Source organism: Marmota flaviventris, chromosome X (genome assembly GCF_047511675.1).
Source record: "Marmota flaviventris isolate mMarFla1 chromosome X, mMarFla1.hap1, whole genome shotgun sequence".
NCBI lineage: Eukaryota > Metazoa > Chordata > Mammalia > Rodentia > Sciuridae > Marmota > Marmota flaviventris.
This window is the reverse complement of record NC_092518.1, coordinates 72,049,796-72,061,280: the sequence shown is the minus strand read 5'-3', so window position 1 is coordinate 72,061,280 and position 11,485 is coordinate 72,049,796. Positions and strand designations below refer to the sequence as shown.

Genomic DNA, 11,485 nt, shown 5'->3' with positions numbered 1-11,485 from the left:
TTCTCTCCTTGACTGGGTGTTTCACTGTGTGGATGCCACACAATTTCATTAGTATCAAAAAAAAAGAAAATTTAGTTCCTTTCCAGGTTTTCTATGACAAATAATACTATATCTAATACCCTGGTCACACTATATGTACATACACACAAACCATATGTGCATATATACTTATGAAAATAAGTTAAGAAGCATTTCTATTAACATAATGACTTCTAAATACTGTTACTAATTACATTCCTAACATGAAAGCATGAAAGTACCTGTGTCTCCACACATGAGAGTTAAGGGAATCATTGCTAATCTGATAGTGAAGGAATCTTACATCATTGTTGTCATTATGACTTGTTTTTGCTACCTTCTAGAATTCCATCCTGTGGATGTAAAATAATCAATATTATAACCCTATATTATTTAAAGTGTTTTGATAGTCCCTGTTGTCAAACATGTTTGTATGATGTTTCCAGAGTACAAATTGCTAAAGGGCAGAGTTTGGGGACAGTTCACATCACTGTTTGAAAGGTGAGATGAATGTATTCTGTTTGAGCCCAGAAACTGTCTTATAAAAATCGAAAATGGCAACAGTGCTTGGATTCTAAGGGTGGGGGGTGGAGAAAACAAATGCTTGGATGATAGAGTATGTGCGTGAGTATGTGCGCGTATATGGTGCCAACCACATTTCCCTAGTCTTCTTTTTGCCACTTCCTGGCTTTGTGTCTTGTTTGGCCTCCCTTCCTACATTCAGGTCCAGAAGTAAAGGAAGGGAGTTCTGAGCATGGCATCTTTATAACCCGAGCCTTATCAACATCTTTCATTCCATCCTGAAGATTGACTTCTGAGAGAGAAAGTGTTGGTAAAAAGGATGTGCACCTTTGGAGCCCTCTAATAAGTACTGCCATCCCACCACTCATAAACATAGTGCTGCATAGACTGCCCAAGGCCACAGAAGAGTAAGGAAAGTAACAGTGCTGATAGTCTGTCACAGAGGACAGGCCTTGGACCCTGTAGTGGACCCACTATCAAACCAGTGCTACAGGTGGAAGTGATGAGGTGTAAATTGGCTTTTACACAAATGAGCAACCCAAGGGAGCATGGGTGGTGGTGGGAGGGGACAGTCATTGCTTGGAGTTACACAGGACATAAAGTCATCAGGGTGGGATACAGCCACAGTTTTATTCATATTCATGATTATCAAATACTTGTACATGAAAAAAAAACTTGGTAAGAACAAAGTTTGAGTGTTATTGTGATACAACAGAAGCTCAAGCCAGTATTGTATTTTAAAAGCTTTATTGCAATCTAATTTAAAATGATGTAATTAACCATTTACCCATTTTAAGGAAACAGCTTGGTGGTTCTAAGTATATGTATATTGTTGAGCATCTGAGTTTTAAATATTTCCATCTCCCTAAAATGTGGCATTGTGCTAAGTTCATTTAAACACCTATCCTAACCTCAGGCCCAGAAAAACACATGTTCGTGTCTGGATTTGCCTATTCTAGATATTTTATACAAATGAAATTATACAATGTTTGGTCTTTTGCATCAGGTATCTTCATTTATTTTCATGCTTCATCCCTATTATAACATATTAGTATTTTCTTCCTTCAATTGATGAAAAATACAGTACTCTATTTTATAAATCCATCCATCAATAGGGAAATGCATGGGTTATTTCCACTTTTTGGCTGTTGTAAATGATAATGCTACATGAATTCTTGTGCCAGATTATATGTTGACATGTGTTTTCATTTATCTTTGTTGTGTACCTGGGAGTGTAATTGTTGACACATATGATAACTCCCTGTTTAATGGTGAGAATCACTGCAATGCTGTTTTCATGACATTGACAGCTTTGAGGAGCACTTGCTTAGCCTGTTGTTTTTCTCTTGATTGGACCATGATCATGGGTTTTAAGAGGAAACACCCGAGATTTGAAGCATCTTTTCATGACATTATGTCTGGGAGTACATGATATCCATGTGACATCACTGATGATACTAACCTTTGTCACTTAGTTAAGGTGATGTTAGCCAAGGTTCTCCAGTAGACATTGACTGTGTTCTGTTTCCTTACTGTCTTCTTGATTTCCTTAGAACTACCTGTCCATTGAAAGAGTCCTCTCAGGTGTTAAAACCTACAGATTCCAGATTAGTACATGAAAATACAGGAAAGCCATTTACACCTCAGTTTCAGATAAACAAAATAATATTGCATGCCACAAGAAGTAAAAATAATTCATTGTTTATGTAGAAGTCAAATTGAACTGTGTTAAATTTAAGCTGGCAACTCTACACATGATAGGCTATGTGGAGTACAACAAAAGTGATCTGGTATACAGGGCCAAATGAGTTTACAGCAGATACCAGCACCAGTTATGATCTGATAAGGGAGCTCTCAGGATGTCCCAGATAACTGCAGGCGTTAGTTACAGACTGGAGCAGACAACACCCAGCTGGCCCACTCAACACACAGATTTCTGAGAGATAATCAATGAGAATCATTTTGTTAATGAGAAATCAATATTGAAAAAAACATGGTTTTGTTGAACTTTCCATCTCAGTTGTCATAGGGTGCCACAGTCTGACTGGGCACGATTCAGGAGCCACTTGTCAAAAGAAACGAACTTTATTTTTAGAACCACACACGCCAAACAAAAAAGCTCCTCAGGAAAACCTTCAGAGCCCAACTGCCACCACCGGCTTCCCACAAGCCTCTCCCCACACCCCAAGCCTCTCCACCTCCCACAATCCTCCTGCTCTTGAGGCCGATTGGCTGGCTTGCGTGGGCAGAGCCAAAAAAAGTCCCCCAGTGAGCAGCTCCGTGGTCTGAAAGGGCAGGGAAACAGCCCAATGACCATCACCAAAGAGGAGCCAATCAGCTAGAAGTTGCTGGGGCCGCTGTGAGCCAATCATCAGCTGGCAGTCTGAAAGTTTGCTGGGGCCCCTTCGGCTGTGGCTCTCAACATCTCCCCCTCTCTGTTTAAACAACAAGCATGTGGCTTAGGGACCATGCCTGCCTTAGGTTGTCCAATAGTACATATGGTCCTTACCCGTTAGGTTGGTACCATTGCAATTGGATCTTACCCGTCACTGACTACCGGTCCAGTATACAGCCACACCTGTGGAGAGGTCTTTGTACCAGCGGGGGGGGGGTGAGGTTCTTTGCCTCACCTCTGTTGGCCCCCAAATTTTAGCTGAACAATCATGACAAGCAGAAGGGAGGAAGATACACCAAGCCAATTGACGGCTCCTTTTGGAAAAATCGTACCACCGATGACATCATCAGCAAAAATACCCCAACTCTACCACAAGTCGCTGCACCAACAGATAGTTCACAATGCATACAGGTGAGTTCACAATGTGTCCAGGCAAGTTCTGCAAGCAGTTCAGTGATGGCTATTGCAGAAGCTGTAGATTGGTTTTATCTTTGTCTTCACCGGCACTGGGATGAAGATAGGAATTCTGGCAATAATGGCTAAAGAAAAAATTATGTAACATTCCAGAAGGCACTAAAAGAAAACGATTTTCTTAATAATTTACATTGTCTTTAAGAGAATTATTAAATATAATGAAAAGGAAAGGTGAAAGTAAACAAACAGATCTGTTAACCTCCTTTTTTGTTCACATATTAAAACAATCCTCAACAGTTGTTTACCCAATTTATATTAAACCATTTAAATCACGTGAATAAAAAAAAAAAATATTTGGATCCATTTTTTCATGAGCGCTCATCATATATGATATATGGACATACGTACATTCAAACATATAACACAAAACACAAGTGTGCACACGTAATATAATACATACAACACATAACATAATAGTAAAGGCCTTATAACTTTTACATGTGAAATCTCCATTGCAATGTTTAAAAACTCTATAGTCAAAAAATAGAACTGATCAGCAAAACATTAACCTAGGTCTGTATGAGCTCAAAAAACAAAATAGAATGTGGGAAAGGGCAATAATAAAATAGATATTGAAAAAAGCATCCTGGTTCTATCGCAGATGTAAGGATAGCCAAACTGGAGTTTTGGATATCAGTTGTTATGGATTTGAGCCAAATCATCTTCTTTTTGGTCTGTAGAAATCGCTTTAGTTAATCTCTCTGGAATCCAAATCGGCTGCTGTTCTCCCTGTGGAAACACATAAACAGACCCCCGACTCCAGACAATTACTGGGTCAGGACCTTTCCATTGTCCTGTTAGAATATCCTTCCAAAGTACCTTGGGCTTATGTACATTTTTTGGACACATATGCCTTTCCGCAGCACTAAGTCCTGATGAATCCAAATTTTAAAAGTTTAGAGTAAAAAGGGTTATTTTAAGTTTATCTTTGGGGAATATATACCCCTTCCCAATTCCTTCTTTTTGCTTTAATAAGTACATTTTAATAGTTTGATGAGCTCTTTCAACTATGCCTTGTCCCTGTGGATGGTATGGGATTCCTGTTATATGAGTAATGCCAAATGTTGAGCAAAATTGTTTAAAAGAGGTAGAAGTATAACTAGGGGCATTATCTGTTTTTAACTGTTTTGGAACACCCACAGTGGCAAAATTTTATAAGCAATGAGCTATAACATCTTTAGTTTTTTCTCCGGCATGAAGGGAGCCCATCAAAAATCCAGAAGAAGTATCAACTGTAACATGCAAATATTTTAATTTTCCAAATTCTGGCAAGTGTGTGACGTCCATCTGCCAAATATGGTTAGGTATCAATCCTCTAGGATTGACTCCAAGATTAACTTGTGGTAAAAAGGTCACACAATTTTGACATTGTTTTATTATTTGTCTAGCTTGTTCCTTAGTTATTTTAAAACACTTTTGTAAAGTATTAGCATTGACATGGAACTTTTTATGAAAATTTATAGCTTCTTCTAGTGTAGAGAAAATATGTATGTCATGTGTAGTTTTATCTGCTAAATCATTGCCCAAACTAAGGGCTCCAGGCAATCCTGTATGTGCGCTGATATGTCCTATAAAGAATGGATCTTTTCTGTCCCAGATTAGACTTTGTATAGTGGAAAGCAATGAGAAAACAGTAGAGGAAGGGGAAATCCTACCAGCATCTTCAAGGGATACTATAGCATTAACTATATACTGACTATCGGAAAATAAATTAAATACAGAATCTTTAAACATCACAAAAGCTTGTAATACTGCATTAAGCTCTACCTTTTGAGCTGATTGTTTGGGTACTAAAAATGTAAAAGTTTGATCAGGTGTAACTATTGCTGCTGTACCATTATTTGACCCATCACTGAATATATTTGGAGCATTCATGATAGGTGTTTTTCTTGTCATTTTTGGAAAAATTACAGGATGCAATGACCAAAAAGACAATAAAGGATTAGATGGTAAGTGGTTATCAAATGAAACATTAGATTTGCACATGATTATTGCCCAAGTATTTAACTCATTAGCTAACTCATCAATTTGATTCATAGTATATGGAGTAATAATTTTATTGAGAGAGATTCCAAACACTCCCTTTGCTGCTTTTATTCCTTTGAGTATTAATTGTCCTACAGCCTCAGGATACCTAGTAAGGATAGTGTTAGGAGAATAAGATAAATGTATCCATAATAATGGACCTTCTTGCCAAAATACTCCTGTAGGAATATTTTTTGTTGGTAGTACAATAAATAATAAAGGCAAACTTATATCAATTCTATCCAAATGCATATTTTCCATATATGTTTCAATGATTTTTAATGCCTTTCTTGCTTCAGGCGTTAACATTCGGGGTGAATTTGGATCTGATGGACCTTTTAGGATATCAAATAAAGGTCCCAACTCTCCTGTTGGTATACCTAGATAAGGCCTTATCCAATTTATGTCTCCTAATAACTTTTGAAAGTCATTAAGTGATTTGAGTTGATCTACTCGTATTTGAATTTTTGGTGGACAGATTATGGTTGAGGATAATAGAATTCCTAAATAATTAATTGGAAAATTTAATTGTACTTTATCTATTGCTATCTCTAGATTATAATTTTTTAATAAGTTTGTAAGTGTGGCATAACATTCTAGCAATGTGTTTTTAGCTTTGTGTCCTAATAATACATCATCTATATAGTGAAATATTTGTAGTTCAGGATTTTGATTTCTAAGTGGCTGGATTACTTTGTTAATATAAATTTGACACACAGTTGTGCTGTTAGCCATCCCTTGAGGGAGTACTTTCCATTCATATCTCTGATCAGGACCTTCATGATTCAGTGCAGGGATAGTAAATGCAAAACATGGACTATCCTCAGGATGAATTGGAATTGAAAGAAAAACAATCTTTAATATCTATAACTAAAACATACCAGGCTTTTGGCAAAGCAGATAATTGAGGAATCCCTGATTGAGCAGGTCCCATAATAACCATCTCATTATTAATGGCTCTTAAATCTTGCAGTAATCTCCATTTACCAGATTTCTTTTTGATGACAAAAATGGGAGTATTATGGGGAGATACAGAAGGTTGTATATGTCCTTCCGCTAATTGTTGTTTGACCAGGTCATGGGCTGCTTGTATCTTTTCTTTAGTCAGGGGCCACTGAGGAACCCATACTGGTCTTTCTGATTTCCAAGTAATTTTTATTGTCTCAGTGGCCCTTTCTGAAAATCCAACCCATGTCTGTCTGTTCCTTGATCTATTTGTATTGGTGCTGCTATGCCTTGTTCTTGTTTTTCTATTCTTTTTCCTTTCCTAAAACCTTGTCTAGTCATAATAGTGGGTGCATTTTGGTTGATGTTATTTGTTAATGTCAAACCTAATTGATCTAGGACATCTCGTCCTCATAAATTTACGGGAAGATGATCCAATACATATGGCTGTATAGTTCCTTCACATCCTTCAGGATCCTTCCAATCTAATACCATTGCACTTCTATGGGGATTAGTCGCCATTCCTAGGCCTCGAAGCATTTGAGTGGCTTGTTGTAATGGCCAATGTTTTGGCCATTCTTGATGAGAGATGATGCTAAGGTCTGCGCCTGTATCCAGTAGTCCATTAAATTCATGTCCTTGAATATTTAGTTTTAGCATGGGGTGAGAATCTAAATTTAAAGAAAGCATAGCCCAATCTATACCTGTGGAGCCTAATCCCTTGGAACCTCTTTCTACAGTACGACTGGAAAATTTATCATGTAGGCTGGGTATTATTAGTAACTGTGCTATTCTATCTCCTGGTGAAATTATTGATATACCCTTTGGAGAACTGGCTATAATTTTTATTTCACCTTCATAATCGGGATCAATTAACCCCAGGACTTATCATAAGTCCTTTTAGAGTAGAAGAGCTGCGTCTCAATAATAAGCCCACTGTTCCTTTGGGAAGAGGTCCTTTCACCCCTGAGGGAATGATTTGAACTCCCATTTCTGGAGTTAGTACTGCTCTGGCAGAGGCGCAGATGTCCAACCCTGTGCTCCCTCTGGTTTGTCTGATGAGGGATCTGATGGACAATGTGTCCTGGGCACTACCCTGATGGGGTTGCTGGGTTCCTCCAGTGCTCCGTATATTTGTGGTTTTGGGCCCCGGAGCATTGGGCCCCCCTGTCCATTTTTTGGCAACGGAGCCCGATGCCTTTCTCCACGATGTCGTGGATAAACACCTGGTCCTTGTTCGTTTTTTGATAATGGAGTACCCTCTATGGTGGTTTGAGAACGGCATTCATTAGCCCAATGTCTCCCTCTACGGCATCGTGGGCAAATACCTGGTATTCTACTCCTTGGATACCTAGTTTTGTTAAACCCTCCTCCTATGGGGCAATTCCTTTTAAAATGTCCTGTTTGTTCACAATTGTGGCATGTTCTTGGCCTGGCATCTAAAGCCTGTTTTACTGCAGCTGCCACAATTTGCCCTTGTTCATTAATGTCTCTGGCATCTAAAGCCTGTTTTACTGCAGCTGCCACGACTTGCTCTTGTTCATTAATGTCTCTACATAATTTAATATATGTGTTTAAATCTTCATGTTTCCATGGTCTAATGATATCTCTGCACCAACGATTCGCTTGGTCATAAGCCAGTTGTTTTATTAATGGCATTGCTTGTTCTGTATTCCCAAAAACTCTGGTAGCTGTTTGAATAAGCCTATCTACAAATTCAGCATAAGGTTCATTAGCTCCTTGTATTACCTTAGGTAATTGACCTTGTAAACCTCCATGTCCTTGTAAAGTCTTCCATGCCTTAATTGCATCTACAGCAATTTGTGCATATACACCAGGATCATATGCAATTTGTTGCTGCTGATCCTCATAAGTTCCCTTTCCTAACAACATATCTAGATTTCTCTGAGGATAACCAGCTGCTGCATTTCGCCCAGCCGTCTCCTTGCAAAATTCCTCATTGGCAACCTTCCATAACAGGTATTGTCCTCCATTTAGCACAGCTTTACACATATTAGCCCAATCTGCTGGCGTCATGTTCAAGTTGTTAATGGATTCAACCAAGCTTACAGTGAAGGGTGCTTGAGGACCATAGGTTGTTACAGCCTCTTTTAGCTGCTTCACTATTTTGAAATTTAAAGCATAGTGAATTCGCTGCCCTCCTGCCTCAAATACAGGGCATGTTAATATTTGAGATCTTGTCTCAGGATCCTAACTATCAACTGCGGGGGTTGGAGCCTCCCAGCATATGGAGGTGGCCTTGTTGGTTGGACACTTACGTCCTCTGGTGATAGAAAGGTGTTAGTAGCAGTCTCCTGTAGAGGTGGTGCTGTTGGTTGGACACTTACACCCTCTGGTGATAGAAAGGTGTTAGTAGCAGTCTCCTGTTGTAACTTTCCCCCTGATGGATTTTTCTGCTTTACACTTTCTTTCTCTGTCTGACTAGCTTGAGAGGCCTTCTCTTTTACTTGAATCAATATGTCTTCTCCTTCCTCTACCTTTGTCTGAACTGAAGGCTTTGGACTAAGCAAACAAGATACCAACGTCCACAATGGCAATGTGCCAATTGGCAGAGTCCCTGGGCTTTTCTTTTCTATTCTTTTTAAATCTTCACCATGATGGTTCCATTGTGATATATTTAACAACTCCTCCTTAAAAAGCCATGGGCTACATTTTTGTATTGTATCAACGTATGCCCTGATTGTTCTTGATTTTACTGAGATGCCTCCTTCCTCTAACAATTTACTTAACACTCTTTCAGTTTGTTTTTTACTAATTTCTGATCCCATATTTCTACTATAATACAACCCAACAAGATAACGCCTAACAAAACTGAAACAGAGTGAAACAAAATTGGAACAACACAAAATCATTATAATAGCCTCCTGAAACGTCCATCCGTCATTTCTCCCTATCTGTTCCTCAGATGTGAGCGGTTTTTCTTCCATCTTACACATCTCCAGGGACAGGCAACTTAAAACAAAAGTGAAACAAATAACAAAAGAAGAATCTTAAAATGGCTACCCATCCTCTCGCCCTGCCCTCAGAGGCAAGCAGTTTACCTTCTCACTTACCCTCAGTCGTTCCCCGTGCGGCCCACCAAATGCCGCAGTCTGGCTGGGCACGATTCAGGAGCCACTTGTCAAAAGAAACTAACTTTATTTTTAGAACCACACATGCCAAACAAAAAAGTTCCTCAGGAAAACCCTCACAGCCACAACTGCCACCACCGGCTTCCCACAAGCCTCTCCCCACACCCCAAGCCTCTCCACCTCCCACCATCCTCCTGCTCTTGAGGCTGATAGGCTCGCTTGCGTGGGCAGAGCCAAAAAAGTCCCCCAATGAGCAGCTCCGTGGTCTGAAAGGGCAGGGAAACAGCCCAATGAGCATCACCGCAGAGGAGCCAATCAGCTAGAAGTTGCTGGGGCCGCTGTGAGCCAATCATCAGCTGGCAATCTGAAAGTTTACTGGGGCCCCTTCGGCTGTGGCTCTCAACAATAGGGATTGTATAGCAATTCTCTTATCCTTGAAGGTTTGGTAGGACTTTGTTGCAATTTTGACTAAACTATGTCTTGGTTTATATGTGTGTAGATTTCTGAACATTTAGTCAATTTCTTAGTAAAGAGAGTTTTAAGAGAAAATTTCAATGGGCGTATATTTTCCCATCTATTCTTGGAATTTAGAATCTGATTCCAATCATCTTCATAAGATGAGCCTCTACTGCAATAACTAGTGTTAAGGAATTGAGAGGATATTGCTACAAATCGACCCATTCACTCCATAGAAAACCATTATCTTCAGCAGATTTCTTGGTGAATATGCAATCAGGACAATGCATACTTTTATTTATTTCAAGAAGTGTTATTTAAAATTTTATTTGTTCTTTTTAGATATACATGACAGTAGAGTATATTTTGACATGTTTGTACAAATGTGGAGTATATCTTATTCTAATTCAGATCCCAGTCTTGTGACTATACATGATATGGAGATTCATTGTGGTATATTTATATATGTACTTAGGAAAGTTGTGTCAGATTCACTCCACTGTTGTTTTTTTATTTATTTTTTATATATTTTTTAGCCTTGCTGAAACAAGGCCTCAAAAAATTGGTTTAAGACTCAGAGTTGTTTCTCTCCATGGAAATCTTTAGTAAAAGGCTAAAGGTTTATATGATCTGAAGAGAAACCAGAGTATCCACTGTCATTTTTGAGAGGTATCCTAAAACACTTTTTCCTGCTACACAGATAACCTTATGACAAAGAAATCACTTTTTTTTTTGGCACAAATGGGGCTTCTTCTCAAGACAGCAGATAGAGATGCATCTTAGCCTGTGGACTTTGTGACTATACCCATGCAATACTGATGGGGGCATCAGTCAAAATTTGGGGTTCATTAATAGGAGCCCCATGTACCAGCAAGTCTAATTCATATTATCCAATGTCACTTTTAAAGGGAATAATATCAATGTGCTGTTCTCCTTATTTTTGGTCATATCTTTTAATTGGTTTAAGCCTCAAATTGGAGCAGGGGGCTCTTTGGGGGCCCTTTGAATATACAAGCATTTTGGAGGAAGAACATACGAATATTTGAGAAGCCAGGGAGAATAGAAATACTGAGTATGCAATCAGGACATTGCATATTTTTATTTACTTCAAGAAGTATTTTAAAAATTTTATTTGAAATAGAGGTAGAGTTTTGGAGCTATTGTAAGACCCACACCTTCGGGGCAGAGCAGAAAAGTGCTCCTGGACAGAAGCTTACTACCAAGAGGGTTGAAGAAGAGCGCCTGGGCTGTGCAATGTGTTTCTCCTTCCAGATGCACCAGTCATGTAAGTCATTCCTGCCACAGAGCAAGAGTAAGTAGAGAGGCTAGATGTGTTTTAGTCATGGATGGTCCTCCCCAATGGGAGAAAATAGCAGAAATGGAGAGTAAGATTTCCTTAGGATAAACCATTGTGTGGTTGAGTTGACTAGGTTTCTGCCTACTAAATGGCTGTTTTATTCTAGGTTTGCCTCCCTAAAGTGACTTGGAGATTCCTCAAATGACATTTTTTGGTGTTCTAAGATCATTCAGTTACTGGTTATGGACAATTTTTCTCACA

At 38.9% G+C, this 11,485-nt stretch overlaps 1 non-coding gene across 1 annotated transcript; it reads right to left on the bottom strand.

Moving 5' to 3' along the window:
* Positions 1-10,461: 10,461 nt before the first annotated feature.
* On the bottom strand, positions 10,462-10,577 carry LOC114084321 (U5 spliceosomal RNA). Its single transcript, XR_003581296.1, has one exon. It is a non-coding gene; the product is annotated as a U5 spliceosomal RNA (small nuclear RNA).
* Positions 10,578-11,485: the final 908 nt, after the last annotated feature.